General features: G+C 41.5%; 1 protein-coding gene across 1 annotated transcript in view; it reads right to left on the bottom strand.

Annotated features, from left to right (window-relative positions):
• The window catches only part of CSMD1 (CUB and Sushi multiple domains 1), a 1,361,167-nt gene that overhangs the window by 1,240,023 nt on the left and 97,607 nt on the right, over positions 1-23,537 (bottom strand). The window lies entirely within an intron of this gene.

The following is a 23,537-nucleotide window of genomic DNA, read 5'->3' as shown; positions in this document are numbered from 1 at the left end:
AAGTAGCAGAATAATTGGGTCTGAACAAATGTATCTGACTAGACTGCCTCTTAGAATGAAGGCTTCACTACTCAAACAGCACCATCTACTGCCCAATAAACAGACAATTTGGCAGTGCACTGAAAACCAGCACCTCCAAGTTATCCTCGTTCTCGATCTTTTGAAATAACGGACATTGTAATTTGGTCTCCAGTGAAAAGAAACCAAATGGGGAGGAATGAATAAATGAGATAAAAAAACCTGAAACTCGAAAATTCAAGAAGTTGCAATCATAAATGCATAAAATATAACAGATGCTTATGTTGTGGTACCAAGTATAAAAGTTTACAGGGAAAACATTTGATAAGTTAACAGAAGTTCAAATTTAGCTGCGGGAGAGGTTATGCTTTGTTTCAGCCTATTTCAGAAGACAAAACATTTGTTTCCTTAACTGGTTTTTTGTTGCTAGTCTTGACATTTCTGTCATCTTTGATTAAGCACTTCATTAGGACAACACGGCATGAGCTGAGTGTAAAATGCCACCCTAAATACAGCAAAACACCACTTATACCATTTTGGAAAGGCAAAATGATCATGATATGGGAAATAAAGATACAGCAGCTTTCATTTGGATCACAGGGATGACAACTCAGGGAATGACAGTGGTATTTGAGTAATGTTCTCCTGCTGGGTAATAACATGTAGCTCACTACTTATACAGAACACTTTTAGAAAACAGTTTTAAACATTTGTGGGTTTTATAACAGTCACCTAACAAGTTCATCCCCCCCCCCCCCCACTATAGTCATCACTGCCTGATGGAACAATCAAACTGCTTATGACATCATGACTCACAACAATTTGATAAAAAGCATGCTTTGCGGTTTGATGCCTGTAACATTCAACACATATTACCGTAAAAAAGAAAGAACTAAACTGTGTTCATATTGTATACAATGATTGTTTTAGTAAATAAAATCAACACTGTTTAATTCTCAGCATGTCCAAATCTATGGATACTTAAATTCAGAGTCTAGGGCCATAAACAGGAATGGCAAAGCCTTCGACAATACAGGAATGGCAAATCTTTCTAAAAATCTAAAAAAAAACAACCCCAGGTTTGCAGAGAAATCTGAAATGTATAAAAGATTAGTTAACCTCCCCTCCAATAATAAAAGCAGTCTTGTAGCTTTAAGAAATGAATGCTATCTTAGTGGAATTGTAGAGTTTTCTAGGCAAACACAACAGTATTCATAGCGTTCAGGTTTGGTTTCTGTCAGTAAAAGACACAGAGGGCGATTCCGCACACGAGTAAAATAGGTTCGACCCAGTTCCCTGAGAAGGGTACTAACCTAGGTCAAAGCCATTGTTGTTCCCCACTGCAACCAGCTTAATCCCAGCTCGGAGGGCGGAATCATCCTGTGCCTCTTTGCAGCTCCGTTCCGATTAGCTACTGTTCTACGGCCATGTTCCGTCTATCCCCACACATGTTATAAAAAAACTGCCACAGGAATGGAGGGATGAAGGTGGCATTTTTTGATTGGCCGCTTACATTGGTACGCGGAAATTGTACGTCGTTTGTGCGACCAGCCATCGCTTAGAATGCAAGAAAGAAGGGGGGGGGATTAGGTGTGATTTTTGCCACAGCGGTTCTCCAGCTGTACGCATGCCCGAAACACTCAGCTGTGATTGGCTGAATGGGGGACTCCTAGCACCAGAGATTCCACGCTTTACTGGAATCGAGCTGAGTTCAAGCGTGGTTCCCTGAAAAAGTAGTAGTTCCCAACTGGAGTCAGAAATTTGACCATTACACGGGGCGAAGCTGGTACAAAACCACATCGATCCCAGTGGTTGTGCGGAGCACTTAGGTTGAATGCAGCTCGAACTTAGGTCGATAATGCAAGTGCGGAATCAACCAGAGAGGGGTTAGGGTCCTTTCCCAGGTAGATTTGACCTTTGAGGGAGGATTCATCAGGACCAGGCCAAACAGCAACCACCACTAGTTTTCCTTTATAGATGCTGACAGGGGAGGTAAGGCGGGAAAAGTTGAAGATGGGGGTGGGGGAGCAGCTGGCAGGTTGGCAGGTTGGCGGGTCCATGAGAAGAAAAAGACCTGATACCATATAACTTGCTACAGGCTGCTTGCTGTCACCCCAGACAAGCCAATGTGGTGTACTGGCTAGAGTTTCAGAATAGATCTAGAAGACCCAGGGTTCAGATTCCCACTATGATATGAAGGCATGCTGGAAGACCTGGGGCCAGTAATAATCTCTCAGCCTAAAATATCTCAAGGGTTGCTCTGAGTATAAAATGGAGGACAGGATAATGATGTAAACTTGCTGAGGGTCACAACTGAGAATAAATTAAGTAAATTATAGATATAGATGAATGGGGCAGATAAAAGGTAGCTTATTTGATCTAAGTAGGAAGAAGAAAAGAAGTAGGGAAAGGTGAAAATATGAGATTGAAGAAAGGAAAGAGGAAATTCTCAGACCACCACCTAGATTTCCTGGAATGGATGAACTAACTAACAAATTACTCAACAAGGGCAAAATTGAAAACTTTGGTGCACAGTAGACATAGAGAAGTTCGTTAGTTTTAAAGTTTATAGTATATGATCATAGGCCTTCACAATGCAAGTATTAAGCAATAAAATGTTAGTTACACACAGACGAAAACAGTATACAATACATCAAATCAACAGGTTGGAGGTGACTTTCTTTAAAAGTGCTTTAGCTCGAATTTTCCTGGCTGCCAGGGCAAAAAGCCTCATTTTATAGGAGGCATAGATGGTTAGTGTCACATAACAAGAAAACTAATTTGTCATGATGCAAAAAATGGTGTGTCCTGGGAATTATGAAAGAAGATTAAAAGCTTTTTGGGATTATATAAAACAATGATAATTAGGGACAATAAGAATTATATGGATAAGGATAAATTACTGAACCTAAATTTTAAAATTTGTTGAGCCTTAAAAATTATAATTTGAATTTAAGATGTTATAAAATTGGATGATCATAGATGTAACCAAGATTCACATGTTATATTTGCTGTAATGATCACTTTTAATGTTAGGGGGGGGGGGAATTAAAAACAGAAATACAGTTGCATCATTAATTAATTTCTGATTATAACTAGTATTTTCTTGTGAGGATTATGAGCTTTTATAAAATGTTCCTTTACTATTTGTACAAAATGAAGTTGCTTCTGCCATGTTCCTGGGGTTTTTTTATGCTTTGAATTGATGGTTGATGTTTTAATCACCATTTTCTCAGTTTTTTTTTTCAATTGGAACTGGAATTCATTTTGATTTGCTTAATTATCTATGTTTTAATGCTCTGGTTCTATGCTGTTTAAGAATTTTTTATGTTGGTGTTTAAGAATTTTCAACATTTTACGTTACATTTTCTTTTGTAAGCTGCCTTGGGCAGACTCCCTGGAGAGACAGCATTAAGATTCTAAGTAAAAAATAAACCTGGAGTCAGCAACCAGTAAAGGACATCACCCAGAGCACTGAGATTGAAAAGAATGTAATCAGGCTTGTGAAAATAATTGCTGGAAAACAGCTGCTATATCTAGAACTGATGTTCTTCAACATGGCTGAGTTTTCAGAAAGACTTAAGATAGAATGTAGAGGAAGAATAAAATGTCTTAACAAGTCTTCAATTCACAGAAAGACTTTTGCTCAGTTCCTTATCATTTCAGTTAATGTATGTGTAGCAACAAGGCCTTCAAGCTCACTCAACATGGCAGGCAATGTACCACAACTGCCCCCTGGCCCCACCTGTGCTTCAATGAGGGTGAGAGGAAAGTACGAAAATAAATATGTTGTGTACATGTCAAAGGTTGTTTCTGCATGGTCCAAATGGTTGAGCAAGGGAAATATCCCAGTTTGGCCAAGAAGTTCTCACAGTTCCCTGTTCTAAAGTGAGTTTGTTTCGTGATATTTCCTTCATCCCGGGGTTTTCAAAAATCGCCAATTTGGTGATTCTTTTCAAAAATCCTGTGGTGAACCTGCTACTGTGCAAACACGACAGCAACAGAACAAGTTTATTTTTCTGGCCCAGCCGCCTGATCTCCCCACCCACCCTCCCACCCGCCCCCCTGATCTCCCCACCTGACATTATGTCAGTTTTCAACTCTGCTGAGCTGCTGATTGTTCCCAACATGTTCCCCCAAGCATGTTTTCTGCTCATGGTATCGACCAGGTGCCATCGACCTGGATTAATCAGGAGAGGAGTCCAAAATGTCCCCATTTCTGTACATATACTGTTGCTCGGAGTGCATAGCTAAGGAGATGTGTACTTTGGACCAAATGTTAGTGGCCATATCGTGGTGTGGGGGGTGGGGAGAAGTCTCTTGTTTCCCACAAAAATATGAGAATGTGAGTGGGAATGTAATATGATGCTGTTCCCCATTGTTTTTTGCTGTCGCTTGCTTGCTCCAGACCCCATCCAGAACTGGAAAAAAGGGGGGCTTTGTTTTCCCCTGCTTGCTGTGGGTGAACCAAACAGAAGCACAGACTTTTTGTGAGGGTGGCAATGGCCTGAAATGGACCTTGGGTGGGAAACAGCCAATTTGAGTTCAGTGTTAAGGAGGGGTCGGCAACAACTGCTGGTGTGGTTTTGAGTGATTGGCGTGCACGGACGACGATGGCTGGCACAAGTGGTGAAGCTGTTGTTGGGGTCTATGATGGGAGCTCTGCCAAGGTACCAGAGAGAGGTATTGCCTGGAAGGAGGTGAAAACCAGGGACCTGATCAGGATCTGGGGCAAGCAGGCAATCCAGCGGGCCTTTACCAAGAGCCGTAGGAACATGGATGTGTTCAAGAAGGTGGAAGTGGAAATGAGGAATTGGGGTCATAGCAGGACTGCCGTCGAATGTTGCACCTAGACCAAGAATGCAACAGGGTGTTGGGTAACAACAGGATGACCTGCTCCTTCTATGAGGAGCTTGAAAGGATTCTTAGGGGAAATAGGAACACCAGCCTCCCCTCCCCCCAATCATGAGAGTCACACAGTTTGGAGTGGATGAGCAGCTATTTTCCTAGCTCCGCTCACCCCAGAATTGGAGGAGCTCTTCACAACGATAAATGAGGGGGACATTCACCCTCCTCCAAGCCCCCTGGACTCAGAATTTGTGGGAGAGGGTCCTTCCACATGTCTCCTCAAAGTGTCCTGCCATAGACAGTTTTGCGCAAGGTTGGCCCCGGAAGAGCGTGGGGCTCAGAAGGGGGAAGCTTTCAGGCACATTCTCCGTCCTTCAAATGTGGTAGCCATGGGGCATGGGAGAGGGGCTAGTTTTCACAGTGGTTCCAGCTGTGGCCTTCGTTGTGCGGGGGGCCTGCTGCTAGTCCCTTCACAAGCTCCCATGCCTGCAGTTCTGATGGCCTTCACCAGCTCTTCCAAAACCCTGGTGTTCTCTCCAAGGTGCTTGGAGCACCTGACAGCCACACAGGAAGACCCCAGTCCCCAAGCACCCCTGGGTGACCTGTGGGCAACCAAAGCACCCCTAACTAATGGTCTCTTGCCAGGTGACACCAGGCATGTGTGGCATGAAGCACAACCCTGCAATTCTGCATGAGACATCTCTGGTGGCATTGTGGCCAGAGCCTGAGGGAAAATAGGGGGGGTTCATGCTTTGAGGCACTATTGGGGCCAGCCGAGTCTTGGGGGGGGGGGGTTCATGCCTTGCCAGACACTATTGGGGCCAGCCCATCTTGGATGGGCCAGGGCTACCCATTTCGGCAGTTTCAGCTGTGTCTTTCCCATGAAAGATTGGGGAGGCCACTTTGTCTCACTGGCCTCCCCTGATGTAGTTTCATTAAGGCACCGAAATGTTGGGTGGCATATCAAAATGTCAGTGCCATCGGAACCGAGCAATTCTGATTGGCACCTTACTAGGTGGTTCTCTCAGTGCGTGCTACAAAATGCAGGAATGGACAGGGCAGATTGCTTAAGAATATACATGGAAGTCGAGTGACATAGCCCAGAATCCGTGTGGGCAAAGAGCTCTCTCGCAGTGCAAGGAGCTTCCCTGAGAGACCCAGACTGTAAGCCTGCCTGTGCAAAGCCAAGGGGTCTGCCCTCCTCACTCCTGACCTGTAAGTGTGGATGACCACAAGGGTGTGGCCACAAACAGAGGTTCTGGGTCCCTCCCTGAAAGCAACAGGATCACCTGGCCCGTGGTTAGGGAATTTCGCCCAACGTGTGCCATTTTGGACCGTGAATTGTCAGTGCTGTTAATTATTCATAGCCCACAATGCCTTGGGCTAATGAGCTGATCTAGCTGGCATGCCCACCATCGCTATGCGCTTCCTTGACTGCCTACAAGTCCTGGCAGCCCTAGGCGAGACTGGCGGAAGAAAGCTGAGGGGCTTCACGTCTCCTCGGTGATGCCAGGCAATAGCTGACACATCTCCAGCCTGCAGTGAGGGATAATGGTACATTAATAGAAATGATATGACTAACAAATTGACTTAATGTGAGTGGCACCCCACAATCTGTCTCAGTATAGAGCAGCTTGACATTTATATATGTACATGCTACTCTGCATGCCACGCACAAAGACCCACACTTCTGTTGGAATAATATACATTCACTTTGTACACTGGTAGTGGTGCTTGTCATTCTTTGTTATGTATCATTTTGATACATAGATGTATCTTTGAAAAAAAAGAGCATCTTTAGTATAAGACTGTGAGTGGGAGGAGAAGTGTCTGCAGCTTATCAGGCTTCAGTACAAAGGGCAGAAATCTGGGTGTATCCCTGGAGGTTCGTCTGAAAACATTGCATGCTGCTGCCCAAACCTTTCTCTCAGGCGAACTGTGAACAAGCAGTGTATCACAAGCACAAATGGTTCCTCAAGACATGGGGTGTGGGAATGATGATCAAAAAGTATCTTGCCACATTCTGTTTATCACACTAAGTTCCCTGGGTCAAAATCTAATGGGATAAGTGCTGTTGATTTCAACTGGCCCTCAAGTTAACAGTGCTATTATAAGTAGAAGAGACTCACTATTCCAAGGCCACTGAACACAATGGTCTGAAAAGGCTGTAACCATACTTAGTATCTATCTGTGACAACACTCTCTGGAGGTCTTGTATCCTCCCACCTCCTGACTGATCATCACGGCAAGCAAAAAGTACTGTCACGTTCTACAAAGAGGATTACATAGTTCTAATGGGGAGGTGATGTGAACCCAGAGCCTTAGCGGAAGACATCCATCTAACTGAGGCCACCTGGAGACTGCTACCAAAACATTAAGAGGCAGGAGTAAGAAGTAAGCTAGGGTGAGGTGGTCAACGGCCATGTTCCCAACCTCACCAAATAACAGCCATTTCCCACAGTTAAAGTAGGTGTCATTGGCCCTCGCTTCTGTGCAGGTAGGTGGCCAGAGCGTCTCAGACAGCCCTGCCTTCAGTGAGATTGGTCTCATCACGGGGGTTGTAGCACCTCCTTTCCTGTGCCCTCACTGAAATCTCCCGCTACTCTTCCATCATCATCTGCGCTCTGGTCCAGGGTCACTCTCTTGAGTATCAAGGCCCTCTTGCTCACATATGTTGTGCAGTACAATGCATGCTCCCATGACCAGTTTGACAATGTGGGGCATCACCTGGAGCCTCATAAGAAGGCAACGCCACCTGGCCTTCAGTCTCCCAAATACCTGCTCCATCACGTTCCTCACCCGGAAAAGTCTGTAATTGAAGTTATGCTTCCTCACGTCATGCAGGGGAGCATATGGCCTCAGAAGCCACCTCCTCATGGGAAATGCACCATCAGCCACAACTAGTAGGGGAACGGCGACCCCCTCCACAGTCAGTGTCAGATTCCCTAGAATAACCACACCCCTGTCCATGGCGTGGGTGAAATGGCATTCCCTGAAGATGTGGGCATCATGGCTCCTGCCTGGGTGTCCAATCTCAACTTCAAAAAATCACCTCTTGTGGTTGCAGACCACCATCAGGACAATGGAGGCAAAGTTTTTTTCCAATTCAAATACTGTCCCAGGGCATCGGAAGGATTCCTGATGGGAATACGGCATTCATCCATGGCTCCCACACATCGGGGGAAGCCCAGCTGGGCAAATCCCACCAGCACCCGCTGAGAGAGTGCCACAGGGGGAGAAGGGCTTGACACATATGTGTACAGGGGCTCTGAAGTGGGGCAGCCATGAACTCATACACAAGGTTACTGACACCGATAACATAAAGTGAGAAGTAGCTCGATACATGCAGTCTCTGCACAGAGGCCACCCCAGCTGGACACAAGAATCCACGTACCTGTTCCACATTATCCATGAAACTGACCATCCTCCTGAAGAGCACAACCCTCATGGCCAGGCAGAATTCATGAATGGCTTCTGCAACAGTTGCCAGGCCAACACCAAACTGCTGTTTCACCTCACGGAAACTGTTCGGGCTGGTCAGATACCAGATAACCACACTGACTATAATCTCCACTGGGAATGCAACCTGTATGTTCATGTCCTGACACTGCAGATAGGGTCTAAGGCTGTCCCCAATCCTCATGAAGGTCTTCCTGGTCATGCGGAAGTTTCTCAGCCATTCATCATTGTCAAAACAAGCCAAGACATTGTTGTGCCACCAGTCCCTGCTCCTGTGTAGATAAACCCAGTAATGAGGGCACTCGGGGGGAGAGCGGTCGCCAGGGCAAACCATGCCTGCCTGCAACATCTCCTTAGTGCAGCAGACTGAAGAGATGCCTGGGCCATCTCTTCCTGGTAGAGGTCACATGCAGTGAGGGCACCGTGCATGAGCTTGAAGAGGTGCACCACCAGTGCCACAAACATACCCAGCAACTGCACCACCTCTGGATCCAGAACTATGCTCAATAGGTTCAACAGAGAATCTCACAAAACGTGCACCTACCTGAAAACCATAGAGCAGGTGTAAAGGTAGGTGCCAGCAATTCAAATTCAAAAGGCAGGGCAGAGATGTTCATTCAAACTGCCACCCAAAACCAACAGCCAATCAGAATGTGGGACACCGAGGATGTTTGCCCATGCACGGATATGCTTGCAGTGTAAATACAAAAGACCCGGGCTTGCGCGAAACAAACTGGAGTATTTCCTCCTGGTCTTCACTTTATTCCTTCACAGAAATGGGCAGCCATGTGAAGGGAGGAAACTGGGATAAAAATCCAGATTGTAAGATACCAATTGTAACCCAGCACTAACTATGCAATGCAAAAATGGCCAAAGTTATTTCTGGCAAAAACCCAGATGTTTTGTCACAGACAAACTGTGGTTTACCATAAAGACTTCCAAAATCAAGAGCATCGATGACATCACTTTCAGATTGTCATAGGAAGTGATGTCTACACATATAAAACATATTTTCAACCTGTGCCCCACCCCCCAAGTATGACGTTGAAGTGTTGGGTCACATTTGTAAATTATAAATTAATACTTTCTTCAGAACATTTTAATGCCACTTCTTCAGAAATAAGAATTGCCAGGTCCTCCTTGGCCATCAGCAGGGGAGGGTTAGGTGGGATCTTACCAGGCTTAATGAGACCTAGGCATTGACACCTGCATGATAAGATCATTTCTGGAAGTGACATCACATTGATGATGATGAGGGAGACACTGTTATATTTGGGCAAAAACTATATGGTAGAAGCTGTTTTTACCATAGCATTTTGTCCAAATACCAGAGCACCACTCCTGTTGTCACATGTGTTATAAAACAATAAGCAAAAAAATGTGGTGGAACAATAACAGCAATGAACAAAAATAAGTACCACACAAAAGCTACAATAATATATTGTGTGAGGCAATACAAAGGACGATATAATGGGGGGAGAAACAATAACAGGAAGAGTGAGTTATACAAATAACAGCTGACAAGGAGCAAAACAAGACAACAATACATGCTGAAAAAGGCACCGGGACTAGAGAGACAAAGAATTAGCATCAAATATAGCAAAGAAAGTCCAGGAAATTAGAAAGTTCTCCAGAAACTGTGCTATGTCTCCAATAATAAGATGGGACGTTCCAGGTCTTCCCCGTTTCGCAGAATCAAATCTGCTTCATCAGCAGCAAAAACATTAAGCCTGCCCACCAATGGGAATATATAGCTTATGTATTAAAAGGCTGATACAGAATCCCAACATTCCAGGAGGTTAGACCATTAAGACATGCTCTCAAAGATTGCTCAAAAATTACTCATGCTCTAAAATTATATTGTTCAAAGATCAAATTAATTGTAGGTTACAGAGATGATGTCATCATGCCAGTAATGTCGAGGCCTAGGTCTTCTTTTGAGCCTGGTAAGACCCCCACCCAGCCAGTGAATGATGCTGGGTGCAGAGGTGTACGGGGTCCAAACGGCGCCCAGAGACAAAGCCTTCTCCGGATGCATCCCCAGGAGCCCTGCCCATTCCTGCTGCAGGTGGCTCATGAAGCCATGTCCACATGCAGAGTGTGTGAAGTTGGGCATCCCTCAGCCCCATCTCCTGGTCTCCCTGGGGGGATGGGCCTAGTTCTGCCTTGAACTATCTTTTCAAGTTATGGTGAGCATTTCAACAATAACTTGAAAAAATAGTCAAAGACAGGACTAGGTCTGTTAAAAGCAGGGGGATGCTTTGCATATTAATTTGCATATTTAGCAAAGGCTCATGGGTATGTTGTTGAAATGCTCACCACAACTTGAAAATATAGTCAAAGGCACTGACCTTGGCGATCAGGAACACGGCCCCATCCCCCTGCTTTTAACAGACCCAGTCATGCCTTAGACTATCTTTTCAAGTTATTGTTGAAAGGCTCACCATAACTTGAAAAGATAGTTCAATGCAGGGCTAGGCTTGTTAGAAGCAAAAGGACGGGGCCACGTCCCTGATCTCCAGGGAGGCCCAATTCTGCACATGGGCGGGGCAGGACTGGGGTGTTCCACCCTCCAGGCTCCTTGCAATGGGGAGGGGGCACCTGGAGGAGGCTTGGTTGCTGGCTGAAAAAGCTGGTGCCGACTGCATGCTTCCCAGGGGGAGGTTGGCTCCTTGGTCATGTGGGGGGCCGATTTTGCGCCCCCTCATGGCCAGATGGTGTGCGCCTGGAAACATGGGCAGATACGCCACTGGCTGGGAGAAGGGCCCAAAGCAGGTGATTTCTGTCCCTGGTGGGGTCTGGCAACTCTACCAGAAATCTGTCTGACATGGTTTACAAAATAAAAATAATATAACAAAACTTTAAAATATATTAATTAAATACCAGCATTAAAAAGTTACAATCCAACATAAAAACATAGATCATAAAAACAGATCACAGACAGCTGAAAACACTGGTTTCCAGGCTAAAACAGTGTTTAAAAATCAACCTCTTAATTAAAAGCTTGGGTGAACAGAAACAGATTGGCCTGGTGCCTAAAAGAAAGCAATGTAGTTCCTGGGGAACCTACAATTAATTTGATCTTTTAAATAATAATATAATTTAAAAATATATATTTTGATTTCTAATTCAATCTACCCAGTTGGCCAGGAATTTTCCAAGCTTGTATAAAAATCACATATACACAGAGATGGAATCTGCAAAATGTAAGTGAAACTTTAAAAAGACCTGCTGACACCCACACTCAGTTTCCCAAGAAACAGCACAAATGCAGATATACCAAAACAGTTAGCCAGTGTAGAACTCAAAAAGGAAGATTTTTTTCCCCCAGGCACTCACAGATGCCATTTACTACTGTCAAATCAATAACAATTCAAGCCAAGTAATTAAAGGTTCCAGCCATCTTGTCATCTGTAGAAAATAGAGTATGAAATTCAGAAGGGAGAACACAAAGTAGTTAAACTGGTAGGAGTCCAGTAAATTTTCAAAGACCTCTATACACATGTGAAGGGAGAATCAGGGTCTTGCTCTATCTCCATGATGCAGTAGGAAGAGGGAACAATCAAGTGATAGAAAGTGTTGGCCTAGTTAAGATGTGGGTTGTTTGCAGTTGTGTCAACTGTAGGGAAGAAGCTGAATGAAAATATCTCAGTTGAGAGTGAATCTGCATGGATAAAAATGGAGATGATAAGAAAAATAAAGGACACGAATCTCTCTCTGTTTACATGGATGCTCCTGGGAGACAGTTGTTTACATAACACTAGCCAACAACCTAGGGTAACCAATCTAGGGTTACCAACTCTGGGGTGGAGATTTGGGGTGGAGACCAGAGATGGTGGGGTTTGGGGAGAAGAGATATCTCTCAGTGGGATATGTTGCCATGTAATCCTCCCTCCAGAGCAGTCATGTTCTTCAGGGGAACTAATCTTTGTAGCATGGAGAACAGTTGTAATTCTGGAGATTGTTCAGGCGTCTCACATGAAAGATGGCAACCCTACATAGATCACACTTACAAATCTTGAAAACCAAAGATCTGGAAAAAGAAGCCAACATTCATTCAGCTGTTCAAATAATCATAAACTGATCATCATTATTTTCTGGTGGAGGAAGGGGGAAAGAGAAAGCAAAAGCTTGGTAAATGAGCACACTGTGCTTTCATATCCAAGAAGAAAGTTGTGTCTTAAAATAGTTTTAGCCTGGTAGTTAGGGTCCCCATCTTTTAATGGTGTCTTCTTTGTTCTAGGGAAACATCCAAGTAGAAGTGATACCGCCTTATCTTTTGAAAACCACATTTTCCTCTTGTCATTTAAACACTTCTCAAATTCAAAGTATTTATTTAAGGATCTTTATTCTCACTAAGGTATTGCCATCACTCTCACAAAGTGACTTAATTTGGATCAAAGAGACACCTAAAACAGCAGTACAAACCAGAATTAAACCATAACTACATAAGAAAATACAAAACATCAGCTTAACTGCAAAACTAAAATTAAATAAATCAGCCATATAGACCTCCCTTCCTCCTCTCCACAACAAAGACTGATGAAATAAAGTATTTTCTCCATTTTTAAAACAAAGAATTGTTCGGAAGAGTTCCTGATGAAAGACAGTTGATACCATGGGGTCCATCCTTCAGAAGCCCTTCCTTCCTATCAAGGAATCTCCTTCAATCATCAAACAAAGAATCCTATGTAGGCCATATACAACTATCTCTGAGATAAGTGAAGACGACTCATAGGGGAGAAAGTACTTTGCAGGGTTGCCAGCATCAGGTTGAGAAATCAGGTTGGTGTGGGAAGAAGCAGAAGGTGAGCTGGCATACCAATCATCCCTGATGCCGAAGGGCCCAAGCCTACTGACCCTGAAGTGCTTGCAAAGCAGTTCAGGGTCCTATGTAGGCCTATGCTATGCAGGCCATATATAATTATCTCCTGAGATAAGTGAAGAAGTCTCACATGGGAGAAAGTACTACGCAGGGTTGCCAGCATCCGGTTGAGAAATCCCTCAGGGTTGCCAGGTTCTCCCTGATCACCTGTGAGGCATGGTGGGTTGGATTGCCAACACAGTGCTGGGAAATCTCTGGAGATTTAGGGGCACACTCCAAACCAGGGACATCAGTAGAATAAAATGTTATCGAGTGCAATCTCCAAAGCATCCATTTTCTCCAGAAGAACTAATTTGTGTAGTCTGGAGATGAGCTACAATTCTGGGGGATCTCCAGGTCCCACCTGGATGCTGGTACTCCAAAAATCCTTGGAGATTTGAAGGTAGAGTCTGGGGAGGGTGTAGACTGGGGAGGTGAGAGAGCTCAGCAGGGATGCGATGTGATAGAATTTGCTTCCTAAAGCTGCTGCTTTCTACAGGGGAACTGATCCCTGTAGTCTGGAGAATAGTTGTAATTCTGGGAGAACGTTAGCCGCCACTTACAGGTTAGCAACCATACACCTAATGTAGCATGGACAAAAGCTGGTTAGGAATTTAAACGCAAAACTTCAAATTGTGCACTGAAACACAATAGATTTATGATGGTGGAAAAATGGATAGGCTACTTCCTGATAAATAAAATGGTTTTAAATTAAATTATAAAGTGAATTCAAGAAACTAGTTGATATACATGTTTGTAGCCATCAAGGTATGTAATCTATAAATAATATCTATATTTTGTATAAATTATACAGCAATGAAGTATTCGTATGTTTGTTTAGTCCTATTGGATGAAATTACAAGAAAAATGATTATGTTGAAATGAAAGGTCCCAGCTCCAGTCACTGGATGGCCAACTATGCTTTAGACTACACATGGGGGAACCTACAAGGACTTAATAGGACCAACAGGCATCAGCTCACACACTGCTTCCACCTGAGGTTGGTGTGGGAAGAAGCAGCAGGTGAGCTGGCATACCAGTCATCACTGAAGCCGAAGGGCCCAAGCCTACTGCCCCTGAAGTGATTGCAAAGCAGTTCGGGCTTGGCTGTGCTTTTTCCTGGCCTCCAGAAAGCAAGACACTGGTCCATTAGTAAATTTTGTGGTAAGGTAAATGGCTGCTTAAGCTAGCACAAGGATATTTCTGGATTTCTTTGAAAAGCTGGTCCCATTACCAGACACCCCAAAATTGATTTTGAAATTCTTCTTACATTCAAAATGGGTATTCCATGCAATGCCATTCCAGTGACCCTTTCAAATAATTGGTTGGGAAAGGGTTAGGATTGTGTCAGCAGCCTGCAAACGTGAGATATAAAGGTGTTCAGCCTCAGCTCTTGCAGATGCTCTGCACTGAGGGTGGACAGGCAAGAGGTTGCAGCTGCACACTCCTTCCTTTCAATCCATCAGTGAGGTGAAAGCAGCACAGGTGTGTATGAGGCTTTGGTGAGCACACTGAGACATCAGTTAATAGGGTAAAGGGGAAACCCTCAGCCCAGAAACCTTTGGTGACTTCATGAAAGTCACCTTGAAGGATATCAGAACTGTAAATGCTCAGACTTCAAGGCTGGGGAGAAGGGACATGACATATCTTCTGCAAGCACTAGAGCGGATTGGCAAGAAATCTGCAGGCTCAGGGCTTGCAGTTAGGTAGCCTAACCTGGAAATACGGGATAAGGCTACAGATAAAGGAGGCCTAAGTCTTTTGCATCTTAATAACTGCCCACATTGCATGTGTGTTTTTCTCTTAGGACACTGCAGATCCTATTTCTTGATGCAAAAAGTAAATACACTTGATCCTTTAATTAACCCATTCAGTTATGTGAATTCCCTTTATCCAGCATCAACCTGCAATATGTGGATCTGTTTGGGAATACAAATCTAAAGTTTCCTGGGCCTCACATAAGTACTTTCATGCTGTATCCTGGCCATCATCTACAGCTAAGGTATAAAGCCTGAATTATGGACAAATGCATCTGAACAAGATTTTATAATATAAGTCTTACAACTGACTTCTCAGAAATATTAAGAATTGCAAATAGAAAATGTGATTGAAGATCTTGGTAAAAATCCATTTCAATTTTATGTCTGTTCAAAGGCTTATCACACTGCATTCATTCAATTATTTCTGATGGTACAGAGGTGCAGGAGTGAAAGTTTTAAGACATGTTAACAGTACTATATGCCCTGCATTATTTAAAGTTCTGCAAGTCATGGGAAATCGAATGCTTAAAAATTCCCTGAACTACAAATGGAAGAGGTTATGAATTAAAATATGGAGGCTATACAGACTGAAATCTGATATTATTTGATTGTGAACACTGCACTATTCACTCCAACGGAACAAAATTTCTGTGGGGAAAAAATGGTACTTTAAAGAATTTATAAAAGCAAAAATGTGTTTTCTGGAAAAGAAAGGCTATCTCGATGACAATTTTTATTGCTTTCTCAACTCAAGGAGTGAAAGCAAGTCAAATCACAAATTAATTATAAAATGGGGTGGTTGATGCACACAAAGGTGATAGTTTTATAAAGACTTTCATTTTTGTTATCTCCAGGTGGTATTAGCTTCACAGTATGATTTTGTCATGGGAAAAATTACAATAAAGTATCTCAAGTTCTGAGTAAAAGTATATTCAAGACTTTTCAGTTACAAATGTTGCAGAAGTTTAACAGCAAGTGTTTTTACATCAGTTGTATAATACTGGCCAGACTAAAAGAAGGGAGTTGTGAAGCCAACTGCCTCCCTTTTATTGATTCATGCCTTGACATTCTAAGAGCACATTATGCATTAACATACTGAGATAATAAAATCATGCATGTGAAATAATTTTCTTTCAGCACTTCAAGAACACAATGTGAACTGATATCTGACACATGTATTAATTTCCATACATTGTGTGTGTCTGTCCAAACTAATACCCGGCCTGTAGCAAATTCACGTAATAATCTTTGTAGCAATATGGGAGTTACAACTTTAAAAAGAACTCTGTAACAAAAGAATAAGCATCACATTTTTATTATTACTACTACTACTAACTTTGCATTTGATCTGTGTATCTGAATGTAAAATAGAAGCAGCTATTATATTTTTCAGTCTTTTAGGATATTTCATATTTTAGAACATTTTATTTTGGGGGATGAAAGAATTGCACAAGTAGGAAGGAATCATCACACAACATATACCCCAACAAGGCTATTTTGTTTTGATTTTATTAACAGTAATTAAAACAAGGTCTATCACTCTGCACATAAATTTTATGAATAGATACTAAGGTACAAGTTACACGTAATGTAGATTCTGTCTAACAAAACATACGATGCATTTAGGATTGCATGCTCAAATATTTTATTGAAGACTTGTAAGTTTATGTTTAAGGTTCCTTTGAATTTTATCAAGATGGATTGTCATGTTCTGAAGTTGGCCTTCTTCTAGAAAACACAGTGATGCAAGAAGACATTCCCAAATTCTTTAATTCTCAAGTTATTATTTTCTTCCAACTGGAAGCAAGAAGGATTTTAAATCAAAATAGTTTTGTCCCAAGTTGTTCATGTAAAGCATTCTTAAACACTTGGCTTAACATTTCATAATCCCTGTTTCAGAGATATGAGGTGAAGTTTGGAGCAGTCAAGTGCCTTTTTTTACAAAGCTCAAGGCAAGATAAATAAGGGATCCAATACTGCCTAAGTCATGAGCTTACCTCTGAATCATAACTGCTTTCTTTTCTTCACTCCAGATCAAAAACATTACTGTGCATTACTTAAGGTTTTGATTGCTGATATAAGGATCATTCTGCCTTGCTTTATAAAAGTCTTAAATACTTATTCAAGGAGGTTGTGTTTTTTAGGATTAGGTTGGAAAGAATTTGCATTACATTTCTTCAAAAGGAAAAAAAGATAATACAACCCCCCCTTCAGCATTGCTTATTAAAATATTTATAGACCACCTTTCTTCAAATAATTAATTCAAGGCAAACTATAAAAAAACTATGCTTTCACACACCTGCATAAAAACCAGCGATCAATTGAACTGGTTGTGAATCAGACCTCTTTACTGGAGGGCAAAGAGAGAAAGATAAATCATGATCCCTCCCAACTACACTACAATTGGGATTGATTGACACATTGAAAATAACATACGAACTCCACTTAAACTCTCAATAAATTGATGGTTGAAAGCTGCAAAGGGAGGCCAGAAAGAAGCCAACACCAGTGCACTGACATCACTTCCAGAACTGACTTCTTCACATTGCTGACACACATGGGGATGCTCTGATATTTAGGCATATGGTAGAAGCCATTTTTATCGCAGTGTTTTGCCCAAATACGAGAGCATCCTAGTGACTGTCAGCACTGTGATGACGTTACTTTTGGATCTGATGTCAGGACATCAGCATTGGCCTCCCACTGATATCCTTTTCTAGCTAGTAAGTCCCATCCCGAATCAGCTGACTGAATGACTCTGGGGAAAGGGGCTTGAAGTAGGGTATCATCTACCACTGATGGGGTTATGACAATTCTAGCTAGAACAATTAACTCTGCACAGCAAGGAATTATGTCTCCAACAGTGAAATCCTAAGCAGGTCTACTCAGAAACTGCTGAAAAATCAGAGCTCTTCAGTAGGGCTGGTAGGACATGGCTGCTGCAGGTAGTCTCAAGGAAAATGGATACTATATGTGAGAAAATCCTTTTTTTTCCCATCCACACAACAGCCATCCAGGATTTACTGTGTTCTTTCTCAAAGCTCTGAAGGAAAACTGGTTTCAAAAAATCTGGGGAAAAGCCAGGGAAACTCTAATAGGTACATAGATGTACAATATTGTGATATTGTGTGGAAGCAGGACAAAATGCTTTCAAACAGCATGACTCCCCAGGGCAGATAACCTATGTGGAAATGGCCCAAGTTAGGTTTGTTAAAACGTTTATCAGCGCTTCAACTAGAGATACCTAAACTGAAGTCTACATATTGGATTCCTTTACATTTTGCCCAGTGCATTCCAATCTAGTAACTTTTTCCCAATGTACTTGAAAAAGAACAATAAATCAAGCTTGAGCATGAAATACTTTCAGTATGATCTGAAGCTTAGCAGCAACACGCTAGCTATACTTTCCCCATAACTTATCTGACATTCTGCAAGTATGATGCTGGAGGCATGTATGCTATGTTTAAACCACTGAAGGAATTCCCAGAGGACAAACATTTTATCTCATTGCTTGCATTAGGCTTTTGCTAATGTGTATTAATAACTGAGGAGCTTCCCTTAGGAACAGGTTTTGATTTACACTTATCTCCTCTACTCAGAAAGATCACATCCTTTCCCTCCGAACACTTGCAGGTCACAAACCAACGGGAAGGCAGGTAAAATATATTACCTAAGGATATGCATGTTGTCACAAATTCATAAAATAAATTCAACAAGGCTTTCAAAATAAATCAAAATGTGAAGAGCAGCAGTGAAAATACATTTCCAAGGGAAATTCTGAATAAAAATTAACATGAAAAGGAAACCAGGCACAATAAACAGTGATCACAAAACACCCTGAACAAAAGGTGCGCTCACATCATAGCTAGTTCAGGAACACATCAATTGGATTTAAGTGTATTTTATGTAAAAATACAGTTAAATAATTGTATTGTCGAAGGTTTGTAGAGAAACATAACTTCAAAACAATCTACAAACCCACTAAGAAAATTCAACAAATGCTACGTTCAGTAAAGGATAAGAGGAATCCTCTAATGTTTACCACATTCCATGCAGCTGTGGACAAGTCTACGTAGGGGCTACCAAACGCAGTGCCCAGACACGAATCAAAGAACATGAAAGGCACTGCAGACTAATTCAGCTGGAAAAATCAGTAATAGCAAAACATGTGATAAACCAAGCTGGGCACAGAATATTTTTTGAAAACCCAGAAATTCTGGACCACTCTGACAACCACTATGTCAGACTCCACAGAGAAGCCACTGAAATCCACAAGCACATGGACAATTTCAACAGAAAGGAAGAAACCATGAAAATGAACAAAATTTGGCTACCAGTACTGAAAAAACACTAGAATCAAGACAGTGACTAACGAACACCACCCAAACAAAGGATATCTCCAGGCAGTAAGCAGTCAAAGTCTACTGAACACCACCCAGAACATCACCCACCACTCTAGCAGTGCAATCAAAGGGATCAAAAGGTCAGACAATGCAGATGCCCTCACTAATCGATTATGCTATCTTCATGGTTACTCACATGCTGAATGCGTGGATCCCACCCAACACATGCAAATCAAGCTTGCTAGTTGCACCCTTTACACTTGTTAACAGGCATGGTTCTTTCTCCCACCCTGGACATTCCACAGGTATATATACTCCACTTGGTTTACTATTATCAGATCCTCTAAAGATGGCAGCCACATATGCAGGTGAAATGTCAGGAGAAAATGCTACTACAACACGGCCATACAGCCCAGAAACCACACAACACCACATTTAAATAATTCCTGGCTCTTTACATGCAGTTTCATGCATGATACCTTTACAAAAACTATTTCTGACTATACATGTTCTGAAGAAAAGCAGGTTGCATATAGGGAATAGAAACTCTTAGTGAAAAACTAAATAGGCAGTAAGTTATGGACAACATGCACACACTGAATTTTAGCTATTGGTGTTCGATATGACTCATGAGCCACACGTCCAATTTACAGCTTATATTTTCCCACTGTATTAATGCTTTCCATATGGTATCTCCAACGCAGTGCTGACAATTTATTTATTGTATTTTTAAAAGCTTACTTCAAGCACATGCTGTACAAAGATTTAAGAGATCTTTCTTAGATTAAATTATTCTTCTTTATTGGGAAGCCAATAATCAGCCTAATGTGATTTCTACTCTATTTTGGTACTTGTAGTTTGATGTTATAAATCAGTAAGGTGTTATTAAAAACAAATACTAAATCAGCATCTCAATCTTAGATAAGCCAAGTCTAGAGGTATTGTGGCATTATATAATAAAAACATCACACCAACAGCTTTTTAAATAACCTTAGCAAGTAACAACAACAACAGCAACTATTCAGACCTTAGGTCACAAATATGAATGAACAGAAGGTGTCTGAGTTGTTCTGAAAGCAGTATATACATTGTCAATAATAATGTGTCCTGTACGTACACAATTCTGTATGTGACCTTTACAGGCAAAAGTAATTTTTGTATGTCCCCTCTCACAATTGTTTGCAAGTGGATTTTGGTATTCGACATTGTACAATCCAGCTGCAAAGTCCATTGAAAGTGGGTTGAAAGTGCATTATTCTGCAGGTGCGGAAGGGGCCTTAGTTTAAACTTAATTTCATAAACATCTTCACATATTCCTAACCTTTTAAGTGCCATCTCCTATAATTTGTGGTTTCCTTAGTGTAATATTGTACAAGCAGATGCTATGAAGTGTGCCTCTCAGTGTGTGACTCAGAATCACCCTCACCACCAAAAATCTACAAAATGTAAACAGTTGCTTCAGAGCAAATTTTCAAGACCCCAGTTGCAAACAAATATATTTTGAACAACCAAAAAGCACAAATTCAAATTAATGAATTGGCTATAATTGGAATATATCTACTTCTACTCTAAATCAGTTTCACTTAACCATTCAGTAATGGATACTTAAAAGAATATTCTAAGGAAAACTTAACAATTCTCTAATAAACAATTAAAATTATTCTGTGTGGGTGCCCATTAACCAATCTTTAATGATTCTAAATTACAAGAAGTACATAACAATTTTCAATAGGTTTTTAAAAGCTTCATATTATCTGACAGAGATTAAGATATTATCACCATATTTGTTTCAGCTCACACCATGCCATGTATAAGAAACCGTTTAATATCACTCCACACAACTAAATTGTGCAAATTTAAAGTACTGGGATTGGGGGATCAATATTATGCAGAACATATTTGGAGGACTTAAAGAAGAACTTTATAAGTAATTATGAAAGAAAAATAATAGAAAGAACAGAGAGTTTTCACAGAGTAGATGAACCAATATTCACAGTTATCAACACACATTAAGCAGGCAAACTGGAGCCTCTTTAAAAAAAGGTTTCCTTAAAAAAACATTTGCAAAGTAACATCAAAAAGCAGAGAACCGTAATCATATATAAGTAAATGAAGTAAATGAAGAACAACAGTTAGCAAAGGCATGAAGAAAACAAAATTGCTGCTGTAATTTCTGTCATTCATAACTTGTCATAATTATCTACTCTGTAAAACTGCTACTGTAATTTGAAATGTCTTCCTACTGATCTAATTGGCAGGCTAATGTAATAACTTGACTAAGGACAAGGAATGTAGATCCTGCCATTTTGCTAGAATTCCCTTGGATTCTAATGCAATATTGCCTTGTGATTTAATTAAATCAAATGCATTTCAGTGGCCACATCAACATGTGCAGAATTATTTGTTTGTATTATCAACCCCCCCACTCCCCAAAAAAGACCCTTGAAAGCATAATAGTTTCCATTTAGGATACATACTTTACATGTGCCTTGATGGATTTTGTTCACAAAGTGTTGTGGTTGTTGTGGCTATTTTAAAGTATTTCCCCAAATAAATAGTACTGCACCTGTTGTGTAGTAAAAAAACTTATCAAAAGAATAAAGAAAAAATACTTAAAGGAATGTATTAACAGCATACTTTAATCAAGTTCAAGTTCAAGTTCAAAGACCTTTATTAGGCATTAAAACATAGCAGAGCTAAGTAATCCAAATACAGTTTTACAAGATAGAACAGGTACTCCTGTTTCAAAAATGCATACATCAGAGCGAAAGAGGAGACCAGGAAATTATTTCGTAATAGTGAGCAAGAATTTGGCCACTATGTCCAATTGCTTGGGATTCTCTGTATTCAGAAGATAGTTCAGTTTAAGATTAAAAAGGCTTGGATGGACCAGTAGGGGATCCCCTAGAAACAGGTTTGATCTAAAATCGTTAAATTTTGGACAAACTAATAAAATGTGCTCCAATGACTTCTCAGAGGTTTGACAGTATTCACAGGTACGCTTTTGCTGTGAAGGTGCCGTGAATCTCTCTGGGGAAAAGGTTAGTGGAAATGTGTTGGTTCTCGCTCTGGTCAATAGCCACCTCAGCTTAGGGTCGGACAAGATGTTTAAATATGCAGCTGTCTTGCATTTCCTGGGCATGATGTTAAAATGGAGGGGAGAGAACAAGCTCCTTGCTTTACTAACTAGATATTGGTGTTCCTGGTCGAATAGCCGTACCTTGATACAACGTTGTATCTCGCTGGGAGAAAGCATGAGGAGCTGGTCCCAAGAAAGACCCAGGGAGGAAATCTTTGATTTGATATGAGCCCACCAGGTAGAAGATTGAAGTTCGTGGAGGGTGCAATAAATGAGACTGTTAGGGTTGTTAAGGAAACATAACCGAATCCAAAATTTAAAGGTGGCCCACCATGCTTTTGTTTCCAAGAGGTCTAATCCTGCCTCGAGGCAGAGAGTAGGGTACGCAATGGGGGACCCCAAAAAGCTTATATAAAAATTTAGATTGTATTCGCTCCAAGGATATATGCCAGGCTTCGATCCATAGGGAAACCCCATAGAGAAGTTGTTGGGACACCTTGGCATTAAATACCCTTAGAGCAGCCGGAATAAATCTGCCACCTTTAGTAAAGAAAAAACCTTTCAATGGCAGCAGAGGTGATTTGACAGCTCTTGACAACAGTTTCCCTATGTTTGACCCAACTAGATTTGTGATGGAAATTGATTCCCAGATATTTGAAGAACTTAACCTGTTCAATAGTGTCATTATCTAAGTGCCAGTTAGAAATCTTGAAGGTACTTGAAAAGACCATGATCTTAGATTTGAGAGGGTTAATTGACAGCAGGTTGTTATTGCAATATTCACTGCATTTATGTAGGAGGCGAGATAGGCCAACCTTGGAGCGAGATAGTAAGAGCGCATCATCAGCATAAAGCAGAATTGGCAGTGGCACGTTCCCTAACAAGGGACAGTGTGAGTCAATTGTTCTTAAAGTAGGGGCAAGGTCATTTAAAAACAGATTGAACAGGAAGGGGGCCATAACGCAACCTTGTTTGACTCCTTTGGTTACTCTAATTTTAGGGGTCAGTAGGCCAAGAGGCGGGCTTTCACTTGACAAGTGTTGTTGGTATGCAGGGCTTTTATAAGCGCTAAAAGTTTGGGATCGATTTCCAGTGCCTCCAGTTTTTGCCAGAGGAGCTCTCTTACGACTGAATCAAAAGCCCCTTTTAGATCGATAAAGGCAGTA

Source organism: Sphaerodactylus townsendi, linkage group LG01 (assembly GCF_021028975.2).
Source record: "Sphaerodactylus townsendi isolate TG3544 linkage group LG01, MPM_Stown_v2.3, whole genome shotgun sequence".
NCBI lineage: Eukaryota > Metazoa > Chordata > Lepidosauria > Squamata > Sphaerodactylidae > Sphaerodactylus > Sphaerodactylus townsendi.
This window is presented reverse-complemented; position numbering and strand designations above follow the sequence as displayed.